This window comes from Balaenoptera physalus (genome assembly GCF_965194825.1).
Source record: "Balaenoptera physalus genome assembly, chromosome: 19".
NCBI classification, from domain to species: domain Eukaryota; kingdom Metazoa; phylum Chordata; class Mammalia; order Artiodactyla; family Balaenopteridae; genus Balaenoptera; species Balaenoptera physalus.
Window position 1 is genome coordinate 21,148,540 of NC_138900.1, and position 19,597 is coordinate 21,168,136.

General features: G+C 47.1%; 1 protein-coding gene across 8 annotated transcripts in view; it reads right to left on the reverse strand.

Moving 5' to 3' along the window:
- ZNF536 (zinc finger protein 536) overlaps nucleotides 1-19,597 on the reverse strand; it is a 426,032-nt gene that overhangs the window by 403,945 nt on the left and 2,490 nt on the right. Inside the window, exon 1 of one of the 8 annotated variants that reach the window (XM_082437057.1) lies at nucleotides 17,462-18,159. The exons of 6 other annotated variants lie outside the window; for them this stretch is intronic. The gene's annotated coding sequence lies outside the window, so the exon portion shown is untranslated. Of the gene's footprint in view, nucleotides 1-17,043; nucleotides 17,370-17,461; nucleotides 18,160-19,597 lie in introns of those variants that run through there. One more of the 8 variants, XM_082437058.1, reaches the window with a different exon arrangement.

A 19,597-nucleotide genomic window follows, 5' to 3' on the forward strand; every position in this document is an offset into this window, starting at 1 on the left:
TCTCAAGCATCGGTATTAGTATTCACAGCTGTAATGCAGCATTCATTTCCAAACATTTAGGAGCACAGTGCTAGGCACTGAATCAATGTTTGCTGAACAGTTACAGGGAGAGGGTATTTGATCCATACAGCTCAACTTCTTCAGGAAAACTCAGGCAAGGGCATCCCCAAAGCCCAAAGGCAAAACCCACGAAATAAGCTGAATGTGCCTTTGTGAGCACAGGACCCAGAGCGTCCTTTAAGATTAAATCTGTATGAAAAGCACAAAAGTCAAATGCTGAACCGTACATTAATTATGCACAACCAAAGATATGGGAGAGGTTAAACCCACATTTGGCTGCAAAGTGAGTTCTTTTATTTGATATGAAATGTGCACATGGTGATGATTTGTCCTTCCTGCTTAATGTCACCAAACTTCTGGGGAGGGGTGCTAAAAAGACAAAAGAAATAGATAACCGTTTACTCAAGGGTCTTCCTTGTTAAAGGATGAAATCTAATAGGCATAAGAAGTAATGGCTTCTCAGAACCACTGCTGGCCAAGGTCAAAAGTCAAATGCACCTGGAGCAGTATTAATAACATCTTGTCCCACTTTCTCAATTAGGGAGTTATGAAGAGTATTTCTAACTCATGTGGAATTAGTGGTTTATACGATGAAAGCTTAGAAGTCTCTTTCTGAGCATATACACTCACTGCAGCTAGACCTTTCAAGAACATCTCCCCAGTTTCACCATATAGAAATTTGAAGACTTATTAGCCATCCAAGCTTCATAGGTTTTCTGTTTTGTTGTTAGTTTTGCTTTGTTTTGTTTGAAGCTATATGGTCTTAAAATCAAAGATGTGTTGATAAATTGTGACAATTCCCTTGTCATCTTCTACTATTTTCTATCTGGATTGAATACAAACACAAAGTTTCAGCCACCACACTACATGTGGCTCTTGCATGAATAGGCCAGGTCAGTTTTGCCCAGTTTTGATGTGTGGGGTGCCAGAAAAAAGTCTCAGTAAGTTGAGGCCAAATAAAGGATTTGTGGGACTACTGTTGCCCAGAGTGGAGTCTTCTGATGTTGTCACCTGCTCTGCAAAGTGACAGGTTCTCAGGAGGATAAGTATCTGGAATTACTTCTGTGATTGTGGCCAGGAATACTCTCTAATTTTGCAAAATGTCACCAAATTAGGACAACCTGGAGAAAACCAAGTAGACAATAAATAAGGTTTGCTAATGTTTAACCACTTCTCCAAATTTATTTCATAAACTATCACAGCAGAACTGGAAACGGCCACCTGGACCAGCTGCTGGGGTCCATGGACATCAGCACCATCTACAAAACTGAACTCTCAGAGTGGGGCCCAAGAATAGGAATGTTTAACAAGCCTCCCAAACTATTCTCTTATCTGGCTAAGTTTGAGAGCGATTGGGCAGGCACACCTTCCTCATTTTACAGATAGGAAAACAGATCCAGCTGGGGTCATAAGGTGCCTAAGTGACTAACCAAGCAAGAGCCAGGACCCAGATTTGTGCCTCCATCCTACGTTTGACTCTTAAGTGTCTACTGGCCTGCCATGAGGGCACAGAGTTGGGTCCTCATGAATACATATTTGCATTCACACAAACAAATAGCTGAAACACAGCAGCTGAACAGGACGCTGGCGACTGGGAGGCCACAGGGAAGAGAGGCTGGAAGGCAGACGTGAATAAACCCAAGCCAGAATCCCATGAAAAGCCAGGTTCCTCCCAGCCCTCTGCTGGGAGGCGGGACTCCCCTCCTTAATTAGAGGTTAATAACAACAGGTCGTCACCAAGAGGCACAACACCAAGGGATTTCTTATTTTACCTGATCACAGAACCCATTCACAATGAAAGCCTCACCCCCCAAAAAGTTTTGACTTTGAGTAGTAGTGGTCTCAAGCCTCCCTCGTAGAGTCTTATGATCTTTATTGTTTTTAAGTAATTAGCAGACTTCCTAACTCATTGAATGAAAAAGAAAAAAGCAGCCAACTAGATAGCAAATAGTTTTTAGTACAAGAGGTCTATCAAATCACAAACAATTCACTGGGAAGTTATTCTAAATCATTTCAAAAGACCCACATTCCTAATTCTTTATTAAGGTTTTTTTACTTCCCTCTCCCAATCCAAACCCCTCCCGCAGGTGCCAGACACCCTGTGGGGTGAGAGTGGGGGACAGTTAGTGGCTGTCAAGGCACTGACACACCAAGGGAAGAAAAGGAGAATTCTGTCCTCAGGGAGCCTGCAATCTAGTAGAGGAGAAAAGATGCGCATGGGAAGAAGATACTCCATTTAGCTCACAGAGTAAACAAATAACATGGGTCAAAGGGAGAAATTTCACACAGTGGAAGAATTCTGTGGGACAAACAGGTGGAAATGGAGACTTGTGGGACAGTCCTTCCCAGATTCATCCCCGTCTTTTATTTTTCTGTGGAATTCTCAGTTGCTGTTGACTTGTTGGGAGGAGGAGACAAGCATCTCCAACACTTTCAGAAAACAGATTCTGCAAGTCACACAAGCCTCACAAAGCTCCCCAAGATGGCAGTCACTTGGGCAACAGGGTGTGACATAGGTTTAAGTCCTCTCTCCCCTTCTGCAATCACGCTCTGTGATTCGAGTGTCTCGTTGAAGCCAGTGGGGTGGCTCCACCTCACTCATCATTCAGACGAGCGCCTCACCAATCAGGGAGTCAAGACGGCATCTTCTCCAGGCCCCACGGCTCCTCTGCCCAGGGACCCCCATCAAGTGCTGCCAAAGACGTGAATGCAGAGCCGCTAACGACTCTATCCGTGTTAATCAGGGTCCCACGCAGCTGGCTCTCAGCAGCGACAAAGACCCCGATGAGGGCTCTCCGTGCCCAACGTACTGATGTCAAGGGAGAGGCCGTGGCGGAGACTGCGTGGCCAACCTCGGACGAGATGGCCCGGGCAGGGGAATGGCTTGAGAGAAGAGGCCTCCATGGCCACAACACAAGCCAGAGGAAACACACTCGACTGAGCAATGCCCCACAAGGGGGAGAAACTTGGCAGTAACACTGACATACTTTCTATCTAGAGACAACCACCCTTCTGAATCTCCATCATGGCAACCTCTTGGTAGTCCGGAGAAAGCCACAGCTGCAGCTTCCATCTCTAACCAGGAACAAAGGGCGCATCATGGCATGACATGACATCGTTCTCAAAGATCATGGATAAACTCCCAAATACATATTTTCCTTTGGGAAAGTAGCAGCCTTTCAAAAAACATTTGTTAATTGGCCGCCTTTGCAAGCCACTGTTCTAGGTGCTGGAAGGAGAGTCATCAAGGAGCCTGAAGGGGCCCTGGCCTTGGGGAGTCTAGTGCTAGAGGAGGGAGGTAGACAGAATGCATGCTAACACTCGATGCAATCAATTAAGATAAATCCCGTGAAGAAAATAAAATAGGACCATGAGCTAGGAGGTGAGCAATGTGGCGTAGAGGAAGAGGGAAGCCAGGAAAAGCCTCTCTGAAGAGGTGGCCTTCGGTGGGACCTGAGGGATAAGCAGAAGAGACCAGGTGAAGGGTGCAGACGAGAGCGTTCCAGGCAGAGGAAATAGCCAGGCTAAAGGCCTCAAGTGTGATCAAGGCTAGCGCGCCCAAGGAACTGAGAGAGGGCCAGGGGGCAGAGCCTAGCGGATGATGGGGAGCAGAGGGGAGATGGGGACAGCAAGGTACGAGGCAAGGCCATGATGGCTCCATCCATCAACACGAGCTTGTCAAAACCCTCCTCAACTGGGTTTTTACCTCCTAGTCAGCTCAGTGGCCTCATTTCAGCTTCAGCCTGTTCTAAATCTTTTAATGTTCTTTATGGGCATTTCCCAAAAGGAAAGAAACACCTGTCTCTTCAAAAAACAAAAACCTCTGGGCAACCCTGAGGCCGGACGGGCACGGCCCTCTTTACCACCGCTCAGGTGGGTCCTATCTCTGCTTCCTCTCTTGGCCAGGTGCTGGTCAAGGTGTTAATTAGCCAGATACCCCCTAGAGGGAGAGGCGTCTGGAGGACACTGACGCTTACGGGGCAGTGAACGATGGGAGCTCTCCCTCGATGCAGCAGTCTGGAAGCCTTTGTCCAAATAGAGGAAAGGTGAGGCCATTGCGGGCAGACATCTGAGTTTTGAAATTCTTCTGTAATTACGGCTTTAGTCAAGAAAATGCACATGAGTTCACAGGATGATAAATATTAGCATGCTTCTCCAAGTTCAAGTGAGTTGTCAATAAGACAATTAAAGCAGCATCAATAATTTGCACTGTATGTTATTATCTGCTAGTCTAAATCCCAGGCTTTTGTGATCTCAGGAAAACAAAGGAGGACAGGCAGCAGTGATACAAATACTTTTTGCACAAGTGAGAGATGTAATTCTGCATTAATATAACAGCACAGGACCTGGGGGGCGGGATGGAGTGTTCTTAAGTGGGGTATGAAAGACGTGGGGTAAGGAAGAATAGACTAGGTGAAAAGGACCATTACAATGGAAAATTAGCAAGCCTGTGTCTAAGGTGGATCAATCACTCCTATCACGTGGCCCCAGTCAATAGGAGCCTGAATAAGTGCTAGCATTGACCTTAATCAACTGACAATCGCTACTCGGAAATCAGAAATGCTAGATTCTTCTAAAAGAAGAGGAAGCTACGTGAAACTTTGGGTGAAATTAATGAATGTGAATGAGCATGGCCTTTAAGACTGTGTGTGTGTGGTGGGGTGGATTCGCTGGCGGTCCAGTGGTTAGGACTTGGTGCTTTTCCTGCCGGGGCCCATGGCCAAAAAAGCAAACAAAAAAACAGTGTGTGTGTGTGTGTGTGTGTGTGTGTGTGTGTGTGTGTGTGTGTGTGTGTTTGTGTGTGAAGAAAATAAAACAGGACAATGATACACATATACACATACATACATATACATGTATATACATATATACATATATGTGTATATACATATACACACATATACATATATATTCATATACAGATATGCATACATACATATTCATTTATATGAAAACCATATAGTATTGTGCTGAACTGGAATTTGGAATGAACTATCTCTTGAATACAAAGTACATGGCAAAACTTTTTCATTGTTCCCTAAGACAAAAACCTACACAATGCAATCTCTATACATCTGCAGAATCAAAAATCATTTTCCTCCAAAAATAACTTGCAAAGCTTTAAATGCACTGGAATGAAAGTAGACATTAAAACTACTATTTGTTGACACTTTGTGATTTAGGATTGAAGAGAGAAGTTTTCTCCAAATTAATGAGCCAGACATAATAGAGCAGTGTCAAAATATTGATTTTATTTTATCCTACCTATTGTTGCCACTCTTCTATTAGATGGAGAAAAATATAATTTTTTCATTAGAGTTATCATTTGTTATTATTACATTATTTGCTATTTATTATGGAAAAGAAATCTTATGTCACTTTTCAAGATTAATATAGAACAATCACATGGAAAGGCATGACAGAGACCAAAATAAAATACCAAATGCTTCCCAGACAATTTTACTATAGACTGAAATATTTCTTAAAAGGAAAAGGAAGAATTGTTGTTTCAAATTTCATAAAGTATATATAAATTTAGAGCTATATTTATATACTTGGATAAAATATTCCAACTAAAGCTTAGAAATTAAAATGATTATATTCATGCTGATATAGCTTACTTTATAATAATCAAATTGATGAGTGGACAATAGCCAACATATATTCACAGAGCTGAACAGATAAAATGGGGGAATACCACTTACCAAGGTCTGTTCTTTTATTCTAAAGAATTATTTTTTATAGTGCCCTTAAATGTTTTTTCTTGTAATTCATCAGAGATTTTTGCTAAGGAAGGGGAAATATTTAAGCAACTTTTCTGAAAGTGTAATAAGTCATGCATTTGTTTCCATAATTTTTCTTTTAAGGCATTTACATTTTAATATTTTACATCAAAGTTATGATGATGTGAAATATGATATATATGCAGGATGATTTGGAATATTTACAGTTATTTAATGAAATTTACTTAACCATTTAAAACCAAATGAAGAGAAAAAAATTTCAGTATCCAAAGAGCCAGGACATACTTCATTTACCACTAAAAAATTAAATTAAATTTAAAAGTTACCAATGTAATCATGTAAGTAATGAATCAAAAGGACCAGGCATGTAAATCTATACTTTCAAGTTCTATAGCAAAAACTCCTCTTTGGACTTATAGGTGACATAAACAAGTACCTAGCTGTCCTGCCACACTGTCCGTTTCCTGAAAGGGGAAGGTGTTCATGACCCCCAGAATGAGCTGGGAGGCGAGAACCTCCTCAAAAATCCCAAGACACCTGAATCAAGTACAAACTTGAGGTGTCTCCATGGAGGCAGAGGCCCTGTGGTGACGTTGTCCCTCATCACCCCAGCACTCTGCACACTGCCTGACATGGGTGCACACTCAGGAACAAAGGTGGGAAGGGATGGAGGGAAGCATGTAACCACCGTGGCCATGCACAGGGAAGAAAGGGGAACTCTGAGATGCTGGTGCAAACTCGAGCTTTACCCTCTCTGCTCTGAGACTGCATGAAGTATAAACAAGTCTAACCAAACAAAGTACAAGAGAACTGTGTAGTCAGGGGACACCCCCTAGAGTTGGGGTGGGGGGCAGAGGGGAGCCAGACATCACAGAAGCACTTGTGAATCTCAACAGAACCTAAAATGTAAGAGAGCTTACATAAGTTTTGTCTTTGCAACTAACTTTACATGCACTTCGTGCCTGGTGCAGAGTAGATGTTCAGTGGATATCTGTGGAATGAATGAATGAATTGTATAGAGAGAAGAACGGACGGAGGGTAGGAGGCAAGGGCCACTTGGAAGGAAGATATTGACTTTGGATGGCAGAGAAGGCCACAGCCTCCAGTAGACACCCTTCAACAGAAGTGCCCCTCAACAGGCTGTGCTCACAGCAAACTGAGGGAGTGGCCCCAGCTGGAAGAAGTCTCCTTCCCCAGGTAAAGAAAGAAGACTGCACTGTTCTTTGGGGGAGCAGTACATACCCAGCTCCAGCCACCCTGGCCTTCTTTCTTCTCCTCAACCCATCGAGATCCTTCCAACCTCAGGGCCTTTGTGCATGCTGTTCCCTCTGCCTGGAAGTTTTCCCTACCCCTTGCTTTACTGGTTCCTTCTCACCTTTAATCCTCCAAGAACAGCACTGACCACCTAGTTGAAGAGGCACTTCCCCACAGCCCTCTGTCCTCTTCCTTCAGTCTTCATGGTCACAGTGGAAATGATAAATACCGTGTCTCTCTTGTGACTCCCTCTAGAGCTGCAGGAACCATGGATGCCGGGTCCACTGCTGTGTCCCCAGCACCTAGCACAGTGAATATCTGCAGGATGGACAAATCTGAGAGAACAAACTGCAGAGCATGGCGACACTGCCCAGAGTGGTATGAGGGGAGGAGTGTGACAGGAAAGCAGCCCCCGCCCCCTGCCAAGGGCTCTGCTCCACGGCACACTACTCCACCTGAAGAAGAGGAATGAATGGTTCATGAGGCTCAGAAGCCTCGACTCTCCAACTGCTGTATGTGTTCTAGAAAATCCCACTTCCAGAGAAGGTCCAGGCCAGGTGTCCCAGAGCCCACCAGTCACAGGCACAGGTCCATTCAGAGAAAGCCCAGCAATGCCATCTACCAGGTACGTGACCCTGGGCAAGTCACACTACGTGGATATGCCTCAAAAAGCAGAGTGTTCTAAGGATTAAATCAAATGGTATCTTGCATTTTAAAGCCCAAGGTCACCTATGTAATAAGCACTCAATAAATGATAGATGTTTATTTACAGGACCAGATCTTGGTTTCAAATTCCCCGCAGGAAGGTGGGATCTTTTTTCTTAATATGACATCACTAGGGTACTTTCCAAGGATGACTGACATGTTGATATTGTCGTAGATTCAGGATCCCCTCCAGTGAGGAACAGCCAACCCAGAATTCCACCCTTTCCCCTGTAGGAAAAAGTAAAGGAGTTATGTTCAACTCCCCACCTCTGTCTTGGGTGACTCATCTTGAATGCAATGGCCACAAGTTCAACGCATTAATTTTATACTTCGTGCGCAAGCATTTGGCTCCCTTGAAATCAGCTAGTGAGTGTATTCAAGTATGCAAATTAGGTGAGCCTCTGATATATGTGTGTGTGTGTGTTAAATCTGGAACCTGGATCCTAAGGCATCATCTTCACTGCCTGCACTTGTGCTTTTGTCCTGGTATAACAGCCCCAAAAGTGATTCTGCTCTCCCTCACACCACTAATCTGCCTAGAACACAGAATACATTTAATACATATTTTTTAAAAGATTGAGTGAATGAATGAATGAACGAATGAATGAATGACAGCAGTGTCTCCTTGGGACCTTTGGCTTGGGTTCAGGGCAAAGATGAAGAGCAAGGCCCACCAAGATTCCCGCAACCAGTGTGTGGTATGGGTGTGTGTGTGTGTGTGTGTGTGTGTGTGTGTGTGTGTGTCCTGGAAACACAGTGTTAACATTTGATGGACTGGAATGAGAATGTTTGTTTAGTAAATACTTAAACCCTACCCCCCCTCCCCCGCCATACCCTTCCACGAACTCAGCTGACCCTTTAAAATGCATCTTCTGAAACATATAGGAAATCAATCAGCTGATAATTATTGATCCCCAGGTAAATAACTCCAAAGACCAGCCAGGGAAACAAAGGAGGAATGACACTTCACCAGGCTCTGCAAATGATTGATGGCTATAGTTTGGGGTAGGGTTTTCACTCCTAAAATATTTAACAAAATGTATAATACAAGTAATAATATTAGCTGGCCATTTGTAGAATAGCTGGTCTCTGGGATCATTAATTAATCATTTTCTCTTTTAATCCTGAGGACTCAGTTAGGGAGGAAAAATTATTCCAATTCTACCGATGAGAAAACTGAGGCTTAAAGACAGAAAATGCCCTGCTCTCAAACAGCTTGTAAGTGGTGGAGCTGGGTGTCGAGCCTGGTCCCATTTGACTGGTCCTGAGCTCTTTATCACTATGTTACACTGCTTAAAAACAAAAACAAAAACAAAATGCTTCTGGCTCTTCCTCATTTACAAACTTGATGTTTCCAGCTCAATGAAATAAGCATTTTAATCATGAAATGAAGGAGGGAACATCCCTAAAAGTTAAATAATGCAAAAAAACTAACTTATAGATATTGATATATCAAGCAAAGCATGTACTATGTAACCACTGCAAAAATTTAATTAGCAAATAAAATGCACACAAAGAATTCCCCCATAAACACTCCTTCTGGAGCAATGATACAGTAAATAGAAAGGAGCACAAAGTTTCCTTGTGTTAACCTAAGGGTTAACAGTTGGCTGATGATAGAAATTAATCAAAGGAGGGGCCCCCAGCTCCCCAGTGCAGCAACAATTCGATTCGCCTGCCTTCGAGATGGAGGTGGGCAAGCACAAATATCTGCACATTTAAGCACGAATTATCATATTTGAATTCTGCTCAGCCCTGATTCCTGGAGAAATAAGTGCTCCATCCCCAGCCTCCCCAGGTTGCTGGGCCCCTTCACAATGACCTCCACAGGAGGCCAGCCTCTAGCAGAAGTGAGTCAAAGAGACGGATTCTAACTGGAGAGTCTGTCCCAAGGAATGAAGCAGCTGGAAACCACTCCTTCTTTAGATCAATGAACAAATTATTTTATTGAAGGTGGTATTTGGAGATCACACACAAAAATTAACATGATTTTTATCGGAGCAATATTATCATGCAAAGGGAGAGAAAGTTTTCAGAACAGCAGACCCCCGTTGTCCCCAAGATCCACACATGGGCCTGGTGTTTGTCACCTGAGCAGCCAGGCTCCTGAAAAAAACATCTCACACGGATCTAGCTCCTGTCAACCTTTTGAGACAGGGGGTAAAATGTGAGGATCAAGTTGCTGGTATCACTGAGATAAAAGGGCGGCATGTCAAAATGCAGCCAGTTCTTCCGGGAGGGTTTTGAAAATGGTATGTACTCTAATATCTGCAGTATATTACTTGACCTCACCAGACAGCCATCGCTAAAGAATAAACATGCCAACAGGCACGGCATGCACAGACCCCCAAAAGACAGGCATATCACCACTCGTTACATCACAGAAGCATTGTCACGGGAAATGCCAATCAGATGACCAGATCCTGGATAAGCCCATCATTTGTCACGCACTTAGAAAGCCACTGTGTCTTCCTTGGGGTGGCAGCAGTTATTAAAGGGGTAACTGCCACCTTACAGCCTTAATCAATACATTTTTAGATGATGCAAATGTTCGTATCATCTTACCTGTATTTCTTCTGCCTCCAAAATATGTTAGATGAGAATTTTAAATGGGACTAAAATTCTGACGGCCCCACCACCACCAAAATTCAACAAAGGCTTTTTTAACATACTTTCAGAATTCATGTGCAAAGGGTGAAACAGCTGAAAAGGAGGAAATAGGCGGGGGGTGGGGGGGAGGAATGAAACAAAACAAAACAAAAAACACACAGAAAATAGATATTAAGTTGTCAAATCAATGATCTCAGAAAAGAATTGCAGACAGGGTGTCTGGTGTTTTGCTTCAGAAATGGTGCCTCCGAAGTCCACAAGAGCTCCTGGCAGGGCTGGACTTCCGATGGCTCAGAGTGGCCGGGAGGACTCGGGGAGGAGACCTAGTGGCTGTGGGGACCAGCACAGAGGCAGCCCTCCACCATCAGGGAAGTTTCGGCTGCCCAGATTAAATCCTTTCATGTCGGCGTGTGGCTGCTTTTCTCCCTCCCCGCATTCCCACATTCTGCACTTTTCCACCTTTTGAACTCTTCTTGGGCTATTGGAGCAGGATTGCCACCCACCAGCACTGACCCTCTTTCAGGTGGAAAACATTTGTGAGTAAAGTTTCTCAGATGCTGCGGGAATCCTGCACTGAGTTTAACTGCCGGATCCAGCCATGTTTCATCACTGAGATGCTCTCTGCTCGGTGCAAATGTAAGGCTGCTGAAATAGCCACTTGGCATCAATAGATTACAACCCCCAAACTGCGAGCCCTGGCCGAGGATGCAAAATAATTAAAGCACTTTAGCTGTAATTTCGATAAGATTTCCCACCCCCTTCAATAGGCTTCATGGAAATGACAGCCTTTCTGTAATAATTTGGAAGGTTTTGCCTGACTTGACTTTAATAGATTTTAATAGAGAATTTTAAAAATGTTTTAAAGAACAAAAAACATGTTTGTGCCACTTTTTTCTCTAGCCAATAAGGAATAAGTGTTTCCAGATATTCTGAAAGATAAAATTAAATAACCAAGCTATTCAAAGAGATTAACTTCCATATATAATATCTATGTGGCCTGTGATCTGTTTGCTTCTCTATAGTTGATGCAGTTTAGCTGATACAGTTTCCAAATATTTTCTCCTTCTTGAAAACAAATTTACAACAATGCATATGTTCTCCAAGTAGCAAGTTCTGGTTTACATTTTTAACTTTCATGTGAAAGGCGAGTCGCTGTGACAGGGAAGGATGATTGCGTTCACAGCCCTCTCTGAGTACTGCCTGGGGAAGCAGGGGTGCAGGCAAGGGCAGCAGTGTGAGCTCCCAGGCTAATGAGGCTGGCTTCAAACCCTGGCTCCGCCATGCGGGAGCTTGTGGCTGCAACAAGTTGCCACAACTCTCAGTTTGCCCACTGGTGAAACTGCACCAAGGGATGCCCTTCACTGTGTTGTTAAAAGGACTATATAAGACCATGCATCCAAGGTGCAGAGTGCAGGGTCTGGCATGAGGCAAGCACCCAAGAGCAGCCATTTCAGGTGTCGATGTTCCGGCCACCTCTACACACCTACACAGAGGTGCCCCAGACCTTGCCTCCTCAGGTACTTGGAAACTACAGGCATAAATATTCACTGAGAACCCTACGATCTAGCCCTTCCATGAGCCAAAATCCCATCCAAATCTACAGGAATTATTTTGGAACCTCAGACGTGCAAGTGAGAACATCATTGTAATTAAGGCTGTATGGGCATTTCTGTGATTAATCTCAATGTTAGGGACTCTGTGGGTTGGCTTTTACAACCTAAAGAGGGTTACTTCATCCTGTCTATGTGTATGGGTGAACGTGTATTTGATAACAAAAAACCAAAGGCTAAAAGATCGTGAAGGGGGATGATGGTTCCAAATGGATGGACAGGGTGAGGTGTGGAATGAAGCCCTGGGGAGCTGACAGACCAGCCTCCGGGCTAAAGAACTAGCTGGCAGAGAGAGAGAGAGAGAGAGAAGGAGAGAGAGAGCAATAGACAAGCCTACCTCAGTAATCAAAGACCAGCTAAACACAGTACAGGTAATCAAAGCTGTAATGCCTTGATATAAAACTTTCAGGTTAATGTCAGCTCAAGCCTACGGTGATCATTTTTCCTGTGTCAAAATGGCACAATTTTCTCACTGTAAAACTACAGAGTAAGAATAGGTAGGTAGAGGAGGGGGTACCCTACAAACTGATCTTCCTTCCTGCATCTCCTAATGCCTTCGAAGCATCTGAATGACCTTCCTGTCACTACCCATCTGGAGGCCCCACCTGGAGGTCTGTGTCCCTCAAAAAGGACTTGTTCTGGATGCCCAGACCTTCTCTACCTGGTGTCAGGAGGCTGTGGATGAGCTAGTCGGGTCAATGATGGAATCTCAGAGGTTTTGTAGTGAGTGTGCTCCCAGGAAGGGCAGCTGGCCATGGATCAAGGGAGGTGTTCTGAGCAGGAGAGGGATTGAGCGTGCCAACTCCAGAGGCAGACTGGATGGGCTCTGAACCTGGACCCTCCACTCCCCTCTCTCAGTGTCTGAGATTCCCTTCCTGAAATTTGGGACAAATATAGTACCTGCTCATAGAGGGGTTGGTTGTAAGGATTAAACAAGTCGAGTGCTTAGAACCCATGCCTACCGCATAGTAAGTGCACAAAAATAAACCACTGTCATCATCCTGCCAGCAGGATGCCCAGCCTCAACTCGGAGCCTGAGAACTGTTGCTTTCCACTTCTTGGTTTGCGTATCATAGTCAGGGAGCCCAGAAACACAGTTCTCACTGGCAGGGCCATTTTCAGTGTGTAACTGATATAAAAACAGTCAAAGTCGAGCCCCACGCCTCCTCTCCATATACCCTCCACCCAGGTATTCTTCTACTATGGACATTCTCCCTCCTCTTGGACCCCCTAGGTCTGCCCCCATTTGGTACAGGCAGGCCCTGGTGTCTCAGGGCACTAGGACATGTGTGTCTCCCCACCAGCCTGTGTACTCCCAGGGGGTCAGACCTCCCTGGCACATATAAGGTGTGGGAAATGAGCCTGATTTTCCCCCAGGGGATGTATGGAAATGTCTGGAGACACGTTTGATTGTCACAACTCAGGGGAGCTACTGGCATCTAGTGGGTAGAGGTCGGGGATGTTGCTAAACATCCTACAACACACAGGACAGACTCTACAACAAATGGGTAACATCCCTAGTGTCACAGTTGAGAAACCCTGGTCTAGAGAAACAATGTTCAGGCTAGTCTGGCAAGTTCCACCAAAGGCCTCACCTGGATCTTGTCTCTTAGGGCAGATAAACCTGACCTCCAGCATACTCAGAGGCTGTGAAAAGCCAAGTGCTCAATGCCCTCTGTAGTAGCAAAAACTCCAATATAAGAGAAACCAAAGATCTACAATGATTTTTTAAAGGGAAAGTTGAGCGGGTGGTATCCTCAAGCAGCCAACAGAGCCCACAAAACCAGCCCTGATCTCTGCACAACGAAGCCCAGTGGCAGATGGTCAACAGAAGCCTGATGATGGCATAACTGGTCGGGAAGTCCCCACTCCCACGCAGGCACTGCTGGTGCTCAAGCCAGGTGGCTTGCTGAGTGGTCCACCTTCGTGAGGTGGCTTCCATCCATGTCTGCCTTCATTGGGTGGGGGGGGGGATATATACATATTTATGATCTAGTAAAGGTGACCTGCATTCTTTAGGGTCCATCTTCTGAGTATATATGTCCCCCTCCACTTTGTGATTCCCTCAGCTCTTTTAGCCCCGACCCCTCCACTGTGCACATACACTGACAAACTCACTAATCTACCCTGGGTAGTGCACTCTGAGTAAATAGGAAATCATCTCCTAACAGCTGCTTCTAGCAGGAACACCCTCCCCAGCACATGCACACACGTGCACAAGCGTCATACACTCTCACACGCTCACACACACACTAGCATCACCACAATCAAGACCCTGGTGGGCCACTCCCTGGCTTAGCTCGATTTGACTGCACACATGACTCCCTAGCTTAGCTTGGCTCTCACCCTCTAAGGGCACTCAATGCCACCAAGCGTGGCCCAGACAATCCAGGCCTGAGCAATCAACCCTCTCCTTGATAAAAGGCCTCTCTCTCAACAACTCCCAACCAGGTACCACACAACCAGGTAAAACACACAGTGAGCCCCACCAGCCAGACCCTCCATCCCCATCTTGCCCTGGGACTGCTCCTTTCCCTCCAGTCCCTCTGCTGTCCTACCATGGCACGTCCTGGAAGGGGGCACGTCCTGGAGGGGGCAGGCCAGTGTGCATGGCAGGCACGGTTTCACCAAGAAAGCTCCTCAGCTCACAAGCTCCTACTAGCAAAGATGAGTCTCTCCCATGTCAGTGAACTTGTATTTTGCTTTTAGACTCCAAAACCCAGCTTTCACAGCCTGGGAGATGGCATCAGGTCACCTGACTGCCAGCATCCTTCCAGCCCAAATCTGTCTCATCTGGAGACAGGATGAAGCAGGGCTGAGCACTCTCACCTGCTCTGGGTCCTGGCAGAGGTTTTGTGGGGGACTCCTGTCCTCAGCGTGGACAAAAGCCGACCTACAAAAAGCTCACTTCTGTTTTTAAACTTGCGTCAAGTCTCACTTTAAATAATGCTGAGAACAAAATGCAAGCTGATATTTCAGCTTACTTAAAAGGCTTATTAAAAACACTAAATCCAAAGACGTTAAAAAGCTATAATTGTCCTCATTCAAACTGGAAAAATAAATCTATTTGCTTTCTTCTTTTATGATCCTCTTCTTTAAAAAAAAAAAAAAAAAAAAAAAAACTAAGTTCATCTATATTCTCATGAGCATCATTGCTGTCTTTCTTCCCTCCATTCAAGGCACTTTAAAAACACCTGTGCCATTCACAGCCAACTTTTGAGCAAAAGGCAACCACGTTTGGGGAAGGTTTTTTAACTCTGATTTCCTTACTCCAGAGATAAGCTCCTCTTGCTCAAAACTGAGACAGAGTTCAGAGTTCGTTTGAATGGGCTCGTGGATTTTATAGGTCTGATCTGACGGAAATTTCTTTGGTTACCTAAGGCAGAGCAGACAACCTAATCCATCAGCTTTTCGGGACTCAGCAGGCAAATGATTCCACATTTCAGCACCGCCTTCAGCGCCCAGTGGGCAACTGTGGTTAGTAGGGCTGCACTTCCTGGCCACCTCCCTGTCCTCTCCCATAACGGAGGTTACTGGCCTCTGGCTTGAACCAGAGCAGTGTGACTGTCGCTCCCCATCCCGCCCTGTGTCTTCCATGAAGACAGCCCCAGCCAGCACTTAACTTGCTGAGTTGTGAGATCTCAAGCCTGCTCAGAAGTTAAGCACTCCAGGCACAGACCAAGAAGGGTTTTCAGAGCAGTGGTCCAAGAGAATGCAAATTTATTGAAAGCGCTTTCTCCAGGTTTTCCATAATTACCATTTATGTCTCCAGGAACTGTTTCCCCGAACCCAGTATAGGGTGAAAGCATTTTAGAGACTTTCTCTGCAGATGACATATGAGGTACTAACCTTTTTTCATATGCCCAGATGTTAAGTTCATTTTCATCACATTTATGTAAATTTCATTTGAACAGTAAATCAAAAGAAATCTTAAATCATTGTACACTATTTAAAAATCCACACTAAATCCGGTTTACTTGCAGTGATATTAACATAAAGTCACAGTTAAGGGACTGAAGGTAGGAAGCAGATGTCACAATTCCTTCTTCCATGCAATGGCCCCAGAGAGACCCAGGGTCCCAGCAATCCGTCAGATCCAAATGTCTCTGTCTGGTCACAACTGGATTCAAGTGTTACTAGCTTAAGGGTATTCTGTAAATCGAAGCCTTCTAAAAGTTTTCCAAACTTTGGGAAAACAGGGGTCCCTCAGTCTAGGGACCTGCCATCCATATTAGTGTCTGGACTCAGGCACTGCAAAGTTCAAAGGCAGGAGCCCAGTAGTGGACCTCTGGCAGCTCGCTCCCTCCTCAGTGGGGGAAAAAGTTAATTCCTAGGGCTCTGCAGGCCTGCATTTGTCAAAGCCCTGGACGTCAGTGCTATCATTACCAAGCAAATCAGCCAGGCGGTTAATGGTGGAATCAGGAGACATTTGCACTCCACTATCAGAATGACATCATAACTAAGGCAGCCTTCAGCCAGAAGCCCTAGGCTCTCCCTAAGCAGAGGCCAGAAGGTTGCCCGCTGCCCCCCTGCGACTCCCCAGGCCAAAGCTGAGTCCCCTGCCCCTTCCAGTCAGGCTGGTGGGTCCAGCTGCCAGCAAGTTCCCTAGCAAACAGAAAGTAGGGTTACAGTTTTCTCCCAAGAAAATCGACTTTCCCCCCAGGTTCTGAACACTGTAAATAATAATAATACATGATTATGTATTTTTAATTTGAGATACTATAAAATCACTTTCCTGGACAGGCCAGGGTTGGTATTTTATGAATACAGCTACATTTTGGTTATAGAATTTATGGCATTTCCAACAGAACTGTCAATCTCTCGGTGACTCTGTCTTTAGCAAAGAAGCCCTGCACTCTCTCCTTCAAGCACTAGAAATAAATGATGCTGGAGAAATGGGGGGGCGGGGAGGCAGCTAAGGGAGAAGCCCTTTCCGCTCTTGTTGTGCCTGTTTTTCTTTTTTAAAGCACAGCCGATCACACACACACACACACACACACACACACACACACACACACACACACACACACACACACACACACACAACCAGAGACACAAACCTTAGAATAATGGGGGAGGCATTTGGCGACGAGCTGCATTCGCACCGCGGCGCGAGATGCAGCCGGCCCGGTTCGCTCTCTCGCTCGCAGCTCTGCCCTCCACAGCGGCGGGGACCGACAACACGCCCGGACCCGAGAATGCCCAACTCCACCGTGCCCCAAAGATCGCCTCCCGAGCCTCGCTACAGGTACACGCGTGGTCCAAACACCTCACCTGGCCCGAAAACTCGGGAGACAGAGGGAAAAAAAAGTTGTGCGAGCTGCCAGCCTGGAGCGCCGGAGCCCGCGGCTGCAGTCCTCCCGCCAGCAAGCAGCCCTCAGCCGAGGCCCGCCCGGCAGCGCGCGGCGTCCGGGCACCTCGCTCGCCGGCTGTGCGCGCTAACCTCGGGGCGCACCGAGGCCACGGCAGGGCACTTACTTGGCACTCGCTTTTGAGCGTGCAGGTCGTCGCAGTTTTCACTTGGGTTTTCAAACAAGTTTCAGGGAGGGAGAATGAGGGGGGGAAAAAAGAAAGAAAGAAAGAGAAAAAAAAAAGATCCAATTATGCAAATGGGCTCCGGACTGGGAGGCGCGCGTCGGGTCTGACGCCGCTACTGTACGAGTTCTCGGAGCAGCCCCGGGCCGGGCAGATTTATGGGGGCGCGTCACGGCTACGCCAGGTCCCGCCGCCGGAGCATCTCGAAGTTAATTAAAGCGGTAATGTCCACTTTCCCGGCGACCCTCCGTGCGCGGGTTTACTGTTTCACCATCCAACCCAACCCGGGCGGGGGCGGGGGCGCTCTCCCCGCGCCTCTCTTCCTTCCCTCTTCTTGCTCCCCCTCTTTTTCCTCTCTTTCGTCTCTTTAAGTCGCCTGCCTTCCACTCAGTGAACAATGAACAAAGATGTGAGTGATGGGAAGAGATCGCCCCCTCCCAACCCCAGCAGTGAGCAAAGCCGGTCTTAAAGTAAAAATCCAGTTGCTAATATCAAACTGGGAAAGAAAACAGAGCGTTCCCAGTCTAACCTCCCCCCCCCCATACACACACGCACGCACGCACGCTCACCCCACCCCAAGTTCACCTAAGCCTTGGCTGGGGGCGGGGGCGCAAGGCCAGGGCTCCAGGGTCTGCCCGACGCGCCCGGGACACCGCGGACAACGAACACCGGGGGTGGCGAGAACTCGGACCCAGCCCGCTTCTCGCGCCCCTCCCCGCCTGCCCTCCCCCCAACCCCCTCCATGCGTCTACACCGGCAGCCTGGCCCCGCGGCCCGCTCGGGCTGCCCGGCGGCCGGATGCGCTCAGCAAACGCGGCCCCTGTCGGATTTCTGCTAAACTGCACAGCGGCGGCGGCTGTCGGGAGAAGGCGCAGGAGCAGCCGAGGCCGTCACCGCTCGCGCGCGCTCACCCCTCCCGCCCCACTGCCCCTACCCGCGGCCGGTCGGCCGCCCGCTCCCACCCGCCTGCACCCCCGCGCGCCCACCCGCGCCAGCGGACCCTGCGGGCGCCCGGACCCGCAGTCCAGGACGCCGCGCAGCCGCCGTATTTTCTGCTAAAGTGAAAACGAAGGCGGCTGACAAATCACGTCTCCTGTGAGGCACTCGTTAGACATAACAATATCCAGCAAACAAAACCCAGCCGTGGCTGCGACCGGCGCGCGGGGCTGGGACCCCGCCCTGCCCCTCTTCGCCCCCCGCTCTTTGCTCCGGCCTCCACGGTCCCCAACCCATCCCCAAACGATCGTCCGACTCTCTACCTAACTCGGGGTTTGTGTGCACGTTCGCCGAGAGGCGGACGGTCGGAACGTTCACAATACAGAAGTGAAAAAAGGAGGGGGGGCGGGAGACAACTTTCCACCTGTCCCCAAAGAAAGCCCTGCAGGAGTTTCCTCAGAAGAGTGGGGTGGGGACAGATCTCTGCCCCCAATCAATCCCCTTTTCTTTCTTTTTCCTAACTTCCCGGCGCCTGCGTTTCCACCTTCCACTTCACATACATCCATCTATATAGAGATATCTATCTTTTAAATTATTTGCAAAACTGCAACAGATGGGCGCGTCGAGATCTGGGCACTTTCCTACTCATCATCAAAGAAAACCTCCCCCCCCCTTTTTTTTTTTTTTTTTTTTTGCCTAAAATACATCCCGGTCCCACCTACGACTGTTTTCCTCAATTCTTCATCTTCAAAAAATAAAGTCTTGAAGCAAACAGAAAGGTTTATCAGCAAAGAACATTTTCCCCCCAGTCATACATCTGGCCTGGAGCTTCCGTTGCCCCAAATTGCACTCTTGCCAGACGCCCCCAACCCTCTGTCTCCCCGCCTTCCTGAGGCCCCACGCCCGCACTCCCTCGCTCTGATTGGCCTCATTTCTTCCAGCCCAGGGCTGGCCGGCTCAGTTCTCTCCATAACCTGTTACTTATTTATTTCTTTATTTTTATCTTTGGCCCCCGGCTTGGCCCCAGGGCCTGGGCTAGGCTGGGGCAGTGCTGCGGGCGCCGCCTGCACAGGCAGGCGCCACGGCCTTTCCTGGGGTCGCGGGTTCGGACCCTGGCATCCCGGCCCCACCGAGCCCCCGGCC